General features: G+C 41.2%; 1 protein-coding gene across 22 annotated transcripts in view; it reads left to right on the forward strand.

Annotated features, from left to right (window-relative positions):
• Positions 1–12170, forward strand: part of LOC110533530 (neural cell adhesion molecule 1) — a 322515-nt gene that overhangs the window by 224043 nt on the left and 86302 nt on the right. For 4 of the 22 annotated variants that reach the window (XM_090186194.1, XM_090186189.1, XM_090186199.1 and 1 more), the window contains exon 2: positions 2088–2369. The exons of 17 other annotated variants lie outside the window; for them this stretch is intronic. The gene's annotated coding sequence lies outside the window, so the exon portion shown is untranslated. Of the gene's footprint in view, positions 1–2087; positions 2370–12170 lie in introns of those variants that run through there. One more of the 22 variants, XM_090186187.1, reaches the window with a different exon arrangement.

Here is a 12170-nt window from a genome sequence, read left to right on the forward strand (position 1 = left end):
GCCAGAGTCCTCACCTTTGAGGGGGGGTACTGTCACGCCTTGCCCATAGAGAGCCTTTTTATTCTCTATTTTGGTTAGGTCGGGGTGTGACTAGGGTGGGTAATCTATGTTGTTTTATTTCTATGTTGGCCTGGTATGGTTCCAAATCAGAAGCAGCTGTTCAGCGTTGTCTCTGATTGGGGATCAGCCATTTCCCCACTGTTTTTTTGTGGGATCTTGTTTATGTGTAGTTGCCTGTGAGCACGCCATAGCTTCACGTTTCGTTTGCTTTAGAAAAAATAATGTTTTGTGTGTTTCACAAAATAAAAGATGTGGAACCCATATCACGCTGCGCCTTGGTCCGAATGTTATTTTGACGATCGTGACAAGAACAAAGGACATGTCTGGGAATTGAACCCCGGTCTCCCGCGTGACCACATTCTCTTGTACAGTCACTATTGAAGGCTATCAAATGCTTCTCTAAGATGCCCTCTGGTGGTCAAACTAGCACTAACAAGCATTAATGAATGGTACCAGTGGTCCACACTTAAATAACATGCCATAGAATTCTGCGGCACTATGCAAGCTGCGCCGCAGTACGCTGCAACCTTTAAAGGAGGAACCACTGTAGATAAACAAAGTAAGTTCACACACGTCACATAACGTTAGCTAACAAGCCAGCCAGCTAATGATAGCTTAAACAACAATGACCAGTGCCAACGATGCCATAGTTCTGGGAGCTAACCAACCATGTTCAATGTTAGCTAGCTAAAATTAGGCTCTAACTAGAAAAGTAAACGGTTCTGGGAAACAAATAATAACATCAGCTATGGATCCAGCCAACTAACATTAGCTAGCTAGCTAACAGTACACTTTAGCTTGAAATGAAACTACTTTGTGTCAAAATTAGAAAATGTGTCATATCTGAAAATGTAACGCTAGCTAGCTAACGCTAGACTATCTTACCTGTATACATCATCGTGCATGGATGTGTCTCCCTGTTAGGAATGCCATGCCACGGTTGCCCTTAGTTTGAAGATGTAATCCGGAGACAGGTGTTTCCTCCAACTGTTTTGCTATCAAACTCTAATTCCACTGATTTCAAAACTTGATCCCCCAGAAAGAGGAGAGCCACACTTATGTAGCTCCACTACACAATACATTTTAAAAAAGCAACGTTTGACAGGATTACCCACAATGACGGATGAGATTCTATGGCAAACCAATCCGAACTCTCTCTGCATGTCCAGCCCACTCATTATCTCAGCCAATCGTGGCTAGTAGGGAAGGTTGCTATGGCTTAACCAACAAGGCTCATAATATAACATTGTATTTGTATTTACAGATGGCATACAAGTTTGTTATTAAGGCACATGAAAGTTCACATTTTCTAGAAGGCATTTTTGCCCAAAAACGTTTTGAGAAAAAAAAGAATGTCTAGTTTCCTGAATCAGGTCACATATGATGAAGCAGCATCGCAGGCAGCCCAGATCTTGATTCCGTATTTGCGGGTTTAGACGGTATGTACTGCTTGAAGTGGCAGCGGCCCCTAAATGGCATAAACTGCTCATCAACAGTAACTTTGGGCACAGCGTTGTAAAACAGGGGAAGGTGGTCCACCCACTTGTCCCACACTGAGCTGATTGCAGCTAGTTTGTCTCTCTGCCGCCGAGCTGGTCTGGTGTCACGGTCATGAAAGCGGATAATCCTGGAAATAATGTGGAAGTTTGAAAAAGTTTGGAAGTGATTGGAAAAGTTCTGACAGTTTCTTCATCCCACAGGGATTATGTGGATTCCCCATTGGATCTAAAAACACCAGCAAGGTTAAGAAACCCAAAATATGCATGGAAATTAGTTTGGTCCTTCTCCTTCCATCTCTCTCCAGAAATATGCCTTCCCTCCAAATTAGTGCAGAATTACTTTCTGGATGGTGTCTGGAATGAACAGTTCAAAAGAAGACTTTATGTCCTGCACATAAGTAACCGCCATCTGTGTCGGCGCTGGTTGCATCCTTATCCTCATTGGCAGCCATGCGGGGTGGCTCCTTCCTTGGGCAAGAAGAACATTCAATTTAAAAAAAATTGACATCCATATTTCTCCTCCTGCAGGCTGCTGATGAGCTGGTTGCTGACGGGCTGGTTGCTGATGGGCTGGTCCTGGGGCTGGCTGCTGATGGGCTGGTCCTGGGGCTGGCTGCTGACGGGCTGGTCCTGGGGCTGGCTGAGGGTCAATCTCATCCTCTTCTTCCAACTCACTGTCAGACTCCGAATTGATGGAGACATGATTCTCATATTCTGAAAATTCTTCATCTTCCATACTAGCTTCTCTCTCTGCAATTGTTTCTAAAGCCCTCTGAACAGAGATTATTTTTGCCATACTGATTGATTGTGGTAAGGAGCCTCACATACAAAGCTATTTATTTATTGTGCCGGTAGAGTGTGGGAAAATACAGTATTTTTTCAATGTATCGAAATAATGTATTGTAATAACATTGTGCAGGTTCCTGCAAGACATTGTGTAGTTTCACACACTACAAAGGGTAAAGAGTACGAAAAAGCGGGAGACTGGCAGACAGACAGGGAGATAGACAGGTTATTGGTGTTATGTTGAAACAGCAGGCCCAGGGAGGAGGAAGACAGAGTGAAGGTACACAGCAAACCTTATTGTTTCATTTTTACTTGTTTTCACCTACACCCTTTCCCACACTTTTACCCAGTGGACCCGAACACCACATAATATAAATGTGTAGGGGGGTGCACAGTGTGCACTCAATGAAAATGTGTTCTTTTACATGTTCTTCACAGAAAATGAGCCAAGGCAAATGAGTCTCCGGTTAAAGGCTTTAAATGCATCAAGAAGTTCCTCCTCTGTAATTTGACCTTCACATTAGTTTTTCTGTACAGCTGTTCATTTTACATTATTAATAGAAAAACAATCCTTACAATTAACTTTGTTTAGTGGAGATGGAGGAGACTGAAACGAAAAGTCTACCTCTAGGCATTTTGCAGCGAATACCTCTAGGCATTTCGCAGCTCTCTAACCCAAGTCGTTCTGCCCCATGTTGTTTTATTGAATGACGCAGAGAAGATAAGACAGTCTCTATCTTCTGTTTATTGTTTACCGATTTGAGATTAACACTTCAATGAGCAAATGTATGATTTTGAAGAGGGGGAGGAGGAGAGCCGTCTGTGTGCTGCAGAAAAACAATAAACAAATTTGTTTCCAATCCGGTGCTACTCCGTTGTCTTGTGAAGATTTTCCTCTCTGCCCTTCAAATAAAATGTCAGACTAATTATCAAATCGCTTTATATGGGGAATGCCAAGTATAGCACAGGTTTCAAAATGGCTGAGGGGACCCGAGTAGAAGAAAGGGAAAAGCATGTTATTTTAAGCCACCCCCAAGGAAAACCTGCGTTGGTTTAACCTTTTTCTGCTCTTTCGCTGACACCGTACTCAAGCCACCAGTCCCGATGACTTTCAATAGTGAGTCAATTAAGCCTAATTATGGCTCAGTGGAGGCCCCCGCCATGGGAAACCTGACTTCAGGGCCCGTTCCTGGGGGCCCCACCTATTAATCTGGTTCCACAGCTACTCCCCCTTTTCATCATTATCCACACAAATAAGCTCCCTGCTACTGTTTAATAAGCTATTCTCACACTGTTATGATCTACATCTCGAGTTATCAGGAAGGAGGAAAAGCTCCCCTTGCCTTGGCTACATTACACTAGCAGGCTAGCAGGAACTTCTAAGAGCTAGGCTGAACCCTGGGTTTATAGCCATGGCTGTTGTGCTATTTGAAAAGAAAACAGTTCATTTGTTTAGGTTGTTAATTATTTAAACTGCTGTGGGGAAAAAATTGCAGGTGCTGTGTTATTGATAGAACTATAACTCACAGAGACAGAGCTTGACATTGCTAAGTAGCGCCAGTGTCAGAGTTCTGTCACCTAAATCTCCCCAACTCTGTGCAACTAGAGTCCTGCAAGATCCCTAGCCTTGTGTCAGTGAAAGGAAGCCATGCTTCTTCCATTGAACTGAGAGGGCAAACTGCAGGCATCATTATCATTAATGCTAGGATTACTGAGCCGAGCAGTAATTTGGGAAGAGAGAACTTATTTTTTGTTAATTGTGTGTGAGAGAGAAAATAACAGAGCCTTAAAAGAGCCAATGGTGTGTCTCAATTAGGACGAGAGGAAGCATATGTTTGGGATCCCTGTAGCTTTGGTCACCTAGAATGTTTTCTGATGCTTTGAAGGACTGTATTGCCATCACATGAGTGGTAATGATGCATGACAATGCTGTGCAGTAGAAAGAAGGGGAGAGGGGGGAAGAACAATTGCAGTTTATAATTGCTGTTTCCCAAATCCGGCGTAATGGCTATTACGGATGTTAATGAAACAAGGACATTGACCCTGGACATGGCATGCTGCGTGGTTCAATGACTGAAGTGGACGCAATCGTTGGCTCCAATAGCTTTTGCAATATTCATTTGCAAACCATTTTATGGTTGTTGTGCCACCCAAGAGCTTTAAGTGCATTCACTATAGATTAGTAATTTGAGTCCTGCACAATTTTAGCTGTCCTTTCCTTTCTCCTGTAGCCTTGGATTCCCTTTTTACCTATGATTGTTTGTCTTTTGGCCAACGCTGGGCCCCTCAACTCATCCGAAATGGCGTCAAAGCCTGATGTTGAGTCAAATTGACTGAAATGTCACCATGAATCAGTCTCTGTCTTTCTTCTTTCTCTCTCTCTCTCATTCTTTTTCTCTCTCTCTCACACTCTCTTCCCTTGGCTCCCCCATCTCTCTCTTAACAGCCCAGATCAGACTCCCACCACACCCCGTTGCCATCCCCTTTATCTCTGTGCTCCTCCAATGTGGGGGAAAGCCTATCTCCATTAAATGAGAATAACTTTTGGCTCTCTGGGGTACTGATGCGTCCACAGTGACTTGTCAGTTTTGTGGAACCCCAAGGGTCCCTGGCTCTCTGCTCCCTGTCCATTAGCCCTCCTCTCCTCTCTGCCCTAGTGGCTGGCTGACACATGTATGACATCCACACATAGAGCACTAATGCTTGGATAAGGTCAGAAACAATCTCTCAGATCAGTCTCTGATTTATGCTCCATTTGGGTGTATCTGGCCTCTGATCACAAGTGGATATATAAGCCCTCAAAGGCATTGGTGGGAATGCTAAGGAGGCTCTATATTCAAACATTGTTGTTTTTAGGAAATTATGTTCAGTGACATTGATTATATTGTATTCTGCAGTAAAGTGTTATCTATTTAGACTCGTCACAGATTCATTAAATCATCTCCTCGATTTATTCATGGCCGTTGTTTACGTGTGCGGGTTTTGTGCAACACAAAGTTTTGATATTACCTTTTGAAAAGATGATTTTCATTGACCTTTCATTTGAGGAAAATTGCAGAGAAAACCAACTAACATCCATAACAATTAGTTTAGTTTGAAAAGGCAAAATTTTCCAATTGTCTTTATTGGCATATTCATTAAGGTGCATTAATGCGTGATGGCCATCGCTCTACCTCGCCTGCATTGATCCCCCTCCATTTCTTATGCTGTAATTGTGCAAACCTCGTTGACAGGGGATTACGATTGCCATTGGTGCGCTTTATCCCTCCACTATCTCTTGCCCTTGATGCAATTAGTCAGGCCTGATGGGGGCTGAAAGTAGTCTTGATGGGCCAAGTATAATACTCACAAAGTTATGAGCGCACTAATAATTGCACCGAAGACAGAGCATTGTGGCAGTCCCTCCATTGTGATGACTTCTTCCTGTAAAATGGAAAGAGGGAAAACCCTAAAATGCCAGACAGTAGTGCATTGTGGGCGCTCGCAGGATGATAATAAGAGGGCCCTAGAATGTAATTGTCATCAAGAGAGGTTACATTCTTAGTGCCGTCCGTTACAGTTACCTGTGCAGAATTTTAATCGGTAACATACCTTTTGGATTACCCAAACTCAGTAACGTAATTTGATTACTTTCAGTTACTTTTGGATTACTTTTTAACTTTTCGAAAACTTTTTTAACTTCTTATGGCTGGGGGGCAGTATTGAGTAGCTTGGATGAATAAGGTGCCCTAAGTAAACGGCCTGCTCCTAAGTCTCAGTTGCGAATATATGCATATTATTATTAGTATTGGATAGAAAACACTCTGATGTTTCTAAAACTGTTTGAATGAAGTCTGTGAGTGTAACAGAACTCATATGGCAGGCAAAAACCTGAGGAGAAATCAAAACAGGAAGTGAGAAATCTGAGGCTGGTATGTACTCAACACAGTTCCCATTGAAATCCGCTTGAGATATTAATGATGTTGCACTTCCTAAGGCTTCCACTAGATGTCAACCGTCTATAGAAATTTGAATGAGGCTTCTACTGTGTTGTGGGACTGAATGACAGCAGAATGAATCAAGTGTCTGGAAGTCAGCCATTTTCTGGTCATGCGCATTGCACATGATAGCAACCTGCGTTCCATGGCTTTTGAAGACACAAAGGAATACTCCGGTTGGAACTTTATTGAAGATTAATGTTAAAAACATCCTAATGATTGATTCTGTACTTAGTTTGAAATGTTTCTTCGACCTGTAATATAACTTTTTGAAGTTTTTGTCCAACATAACGCTGACCAGAACGAGAGTTTGGATATGGAAACAAAACACGCTAACAAAAGTAGCCAATTGGACATATATAACGGACATTATCAAACAAATCAAGCATTTATTGTGGACCTGGGATTCCCTGGAGTGCATTATGATGAAGATCATCAAAGGTAAGGGAATATTTAGCATGTCATTTATGGTTTATGTTGACTACATCATGGCGGCTATTTTGACTTGATTGTTCTGAGCGCCGTATCAGATTATTGCATGGTTTGCTTTTTCAGTAAGTTTTAAAAAAAAATCTGACACAGCGGTTGCGTTAACTTCTTATGGCTGCAATCCCGTTAACGGGAGCGATTTGACAACAGCCAGTTAAAGTGTAGGGTTCCATTTTCAAAACATCAAAAATCTCATAGTTAACATTCCTCAAAACATACATGTATCTCATACCATTTTAAAGCTAGTCTCGTTGTTATTCCCACCACAGTGTCCGATTTCAAATATGCTTTACAGCAAAAGCACCACAAACAATTATGTTAGGTCACCACATAGCCACAGAAAAACACAGCCATTTTTTTTCAGCCAAAGAGAGGAGTTTCAAAAAGCAGAAAATAGAGATAAAATTCATCACTAACCTTTGATGATCTTCATCAGATGACACTAATAGGACTTCATGTTACACAATACATGTACGTTTTGTTTGATAAAGTTCATATTTATCAAAATATGAGTTTACATTGGCGCGTCACATTCACTAGTTCCAAAAACATCCAGTGATTTTGCATAGCCACATCATTCAACAGAAATACTCACCATAAATGTAGATGATAATACTAGTTATACACATGGAATTATAGATATACCTCTCCTTAGTGCAACCGCTGTGTCTGATTTAAAAAAAAACTTTACAGAACTTTACGGAATAAGCCAAATCTATCCAAATCTACCATATATGCATATCATATCTTCTGGGCCCGAGTAGCAGGCCGTTTAATTTGGGCATGCTTTTCATCCAAAATTCCGAATGCTGCCCCCTACCCTAGAGAGGTTAACATATAGCTTCAATAAAGTTCCAACCGGTTTACTCGTTCTTGTCTTCGTGAGCAATGGAACGAAAGTGACTACCGTGAGGAATAAGCATGATCAGAAAATGGCTGCCTGCCAGACTGATTCTGCTATCATTCACTCCCACAACTCCATAGAAGTCTTATTATAATTTCTATTGATGGTTGACATCTAGTGGAACCCCTAGGCAGTGCAACATCATTAATATCTCAAGGGGATTTCATTGGGGACTCTGAATACATACAAAGCTCAGATTTCTGACTTCCTGTTTTGATTTAAACTCGGGATTTTGCCTGCCATATGAGTTCTGTTATACTCACAGACATCATTCAAACAGTTTTAGAAACTGTAGAGTGTTTTCTATCCAATACTAATAATAATATGCATATATTAGCAACTGAGACGGAGGAGCAGGCCATTTACTTTAGGCATCTTATTAATCCAAGCTACTCAATACTGCCCCCCAGCCATAAGAAGTTGAGGACAGGTATATCTATAATTCCATGTGTATAACTTGTATTATCATCTACATTTATGATGAGTATTTCTGTTGAATCGATGTAGCTATGCAAAATCACTGGATGTTTTTGGAACTAGTGAATGTAACGCGCCAATGTAAACTCAGATTTTTTTATATAAATATGAACTTTATCAATCAAAATACACATGTATTGTGTAACATTAAGTCCTATGAGTGTCATCTGATGAAGATCATCAAAGGTTAGTGATTCATTTTATCTCTATTTGTGGTTTTTGTGACTTCTCTCTTTGGCTGGAAAAATGACTGTGTTTTATTGTGACTAGGTGCTGACCTAACATAATTGTTTGTGGTGCTTTCGCCGTAAATCCCATTTGAAATCGGACACTGTGGTGTGATTAACAACAAGAATATCTTCAAAACGGTATAAGATACATGTATGTTTGAGGAATTTTAATTATGAGATTTCTGTTGTTTTGAATTTGGCGCCCTGCACTTTCAGTGGCTGTCGTCATATCATCCCGGTAACGGGATTTTAAGATTTTAAGATTTTAAGAGGCATTAGAAGAAGACAAAAAAGGATCCATCAAATGCATTTGGTGTGTCATCATAGTGGTCTCTGACTTGTGATCAGACTCGCTCAGGAGGAACAAACTTAAACTTGCACCTTTTTTCTATGCTGAATTGAATGTCATTGAGAGAACAAAGGTTTCACAATGTTTTTTTTTCTCTCGCAAACATAATTTCTAAATTCAACAGTAATCAAATGTCATTGAGAAAACAAAAAGGTGTTATGTTTTTTTTTTTTTGCAAACATAATTTCTAAAATTGAACAGTAATCCAAAAAGTAATAATCTTGTTTTTCAACAGTATCTATAATCTGATTACAATATTTTTGCTGGCAACGTAACTGATTACAGAGTGGATGGATGGAAGGGGAATCGCTAGCTGTATCTATGGCTATAGTGCCTCTCCTCGTCATTGTCATGTTCGTAATGGAATAGTGCAGCTATAGTGCCAGCAGCACTGGCACAGTGTACACGTGGAGAAATGTATTGCTGTCTTATGAGCGTGACTGTTTATATCATGGTAGACTATTGATTGGTCAGTATTCTTTCCAATGCTCTAGTCTACCGTTATTACTTTTCACAGCCTGTTCTTTTGTGGGGTGCCCAGTTGGACCCGGTAATAGAGAAGCATGACTAGCCAAGCGAACAAAAATAAACTGGAGGGAAAGGAATTTCCAATGATGCGACATCGTTTTATGCCAGTTTGAAGCTGTGTGAGACAATGTCAACAGGGTAAGACCATTACCAGCCCCATTATCAATGCTGGCTCTTTTTTCTCACTTCCATGTATTGCCCAAGGACACGGCATGTTGCTGCTGCATGGTTGGCGCCTCCCACGCACCTGGTTGGAGAGGAACAGTGGAAGTGGAACAGTCGGACAATTATGTGATTGGGTTGAGCCCTGCCAGGGAGGCCCCTTAATGAGGGCAACTCTTTCCCCCCTTCACCCCACATGGCCCTCACCCCTGGCACCTGACAACCATTTTTTATAAAGGAAAAAAGATTGCCCATTCTCAGTGTTCTCTCCCCCACCACTTTGTTTCTTCCAAACAAATAGGATTATATGTGATTGAAAACATGTATCACTAATATCACTTAAGAGCATGCTTTTTTAATGAGTTGAATTTGAAGTTGGAGTGCTATTCTCTGCTGAAGGTCTTTTTCATAACTTCCAGCCAAATAAATTACTGAGGAAAATGTGTGCGTTAATAAAATGTTGCAAGGCAGGGGCACTTGACCGAGAAGAAATGTTGTATACAAAGTAGACACACTTGGCAGTGGTCGCCTGGCAGCAGGTGTTGGATCTGCTATTTGCTGTATAAAGGCATACTGAGTAACTAATATGGACAGTGAGTAGTGTTTACCTATAATTAATGGAGATTACCAATTCAGATAAGTAGAGATGCTGTCAATTTAGCAGTCCATTTAGCATCCAGGTGGAGAACCTAAATGTACAATTTGGAATTGCATGGGGTTTAGCATACATTAGAATCTCGCTCTGAGCACCTGAAAACCAAGGGAGTGACATAAAGAGGAATGCTCCCAGGCTTATCCTCTGCCTCTCCTTAGTTTGTCTATGAGTGTGTGTGTGTACGTGTGTATATGCGGCAGTTTGTGTTTGTCTGTGGGGCCTTAATCTTGTGATTGGAAATGATTGCGTCTTCGTAGGATCTTGGCCATGCTCTTTTGATAAGTGCATCGTGGCCTGAATGGCATGGCATTATAAAGCACCACGTTCCCGCCTGAAAGCAGTGCAAAAGTACATTCTCTGTCAGAAAAGTTTGTTTCTGGTGGAATATTTTTTATCTTGGGCCTTCAAAGTTCTTTTGCCTTTCTGTGAGCAGACATCCCAATGACAAGAACTTACCTGACACAGGGCGGCTTAAATCACATAGAATCCTAAATAAGAGCATAGATTTTGAAGTAATAAGGGTAGATTTACAGTGCCTTGCGAAAGTATTCGGCCCCTTGAACTTTGCGACCTTTTGCCACATTGCAGGCTTCAAACATAAAGATATAAAACTGTATTTTTTTGTGAAGAATCAACAACAAGTGGGACACAATCATGAAGTGGAACGACATTTATTGGATATTTCAAACTTTTTTAACAAATCAAAAACTGAAAAATTGGGCGTGCAAAATTATTCAGCCCCTTTACTTTCAGTGCAGCAAACTCTCTCCAGAAGTTCAGTGAGGATCTCTGAATGATCCAATGTTGACCTAAATGACTAATGATGATTAATACAATCCACCTGTGTGTAATCAAGTCTCCGTATAAATGCACCTGCACTGTGATAGTCTCAGAGGTCCGTTAAAAGCGCAGAGAGCATCATGAAGAACAAGGAACACACCAGGCAAGTCCGAGATACTGTTGTGAAGAAGTTTAAAGCCGGATTTGGATACAAAAAAAATTCCCAAGCTTTAAACATCCCAAGGAGCACTGTGCAAGCGATAATATTGAAATGGAAGGAGTATCAGACCACTGCAAATCTACCAAGACCTGGCCGTCCCTCTAAACTTTCAGCTCATACAAGGAGAAGACTGATCAGAGATGCAGCCAAGAGGCCCATGATCACTCTGGATGAACTGCAGAGATCTACAGCTGAGGTGGGAGACTCTGTCCATAGGACATCAATCAGTCGTATATTGCACAAATCTGGCCTTTATGGAAGAGTGGCAAGAAGAAAGCCATTTTTTAAAGATATCCATAAAAAGTGTCGTTTAAAATTTGCCACAAGCCACCTGGGAGACACACCAAACATGTGGAAGAAGGTGCTCTGGTCAGATGAAACCAAAATTGAACTTTTTGGCAACAATGCAAAACGTTATGTTTGGCGTAAAAGCAACACAGCTGAACACACCATCCCCACTGTCAAACATGGTGGTGGCAGCATCATGGTTTGGGCCTGCTTTTCTTCAGCAGGGACAGGGAAGATGGTTAAAATTGATGGGAAGATGGATGGAGCCAAATACAGGACCATTCTGGAAGAAAACCTGATGGAGTCTGCAAAAGACCTGAGACTGGGACGGAGATTTGTCTTCCAACAAGACAATGATCCAAAACATAAAGCAAAATCTACAATGGAATGGTTCAAAAATAAACATATCCAGGTGTTAGAATGGCCAAGTCAAAGTCCAGACCTGAATCCAATCGAGAATCTGTGGAAAGAACTGAAAACTGCTGTTCACAAATGCTCTCCATCCAACCTCACTGAGCTCGAGCTGTTTTGCAAGGAGGAATGGGAAAAAATGTCAGTCTCTCGATGTGCAAAACTGATAGAGACATACCCCAAGCGACTTACAGCTGTAATTGCAGCAAAAGGTGGCGCTACAAAGTATTAACTTAAGGGGGCTGAATAATTTTGCACGCCCAATTTTTCAGTTTTTGATTTGTTAAAAAAGTTTGAAATATCCAATAAATGTCATTCCACTTCATGATTGTGTCCCACTTGTTGATTCTTCACA

This window comes from Oncorhynchus mykiss, chromosome 10 (genome assembly GCF_057628025.1).
Source record: "Oncorhynchus mykiss isolate SJ-2025 chromosome 10, ASM5762802v1, whole genome shotgun sequence".
Taxonomy (NCBI): domain Eukaryota; kingdom Metazoa; phylum Chordata; class Actinopteri; order Salmoniformes; family Salmonidae; genus Oncorhynchus; species Oncorhynchus mykiss.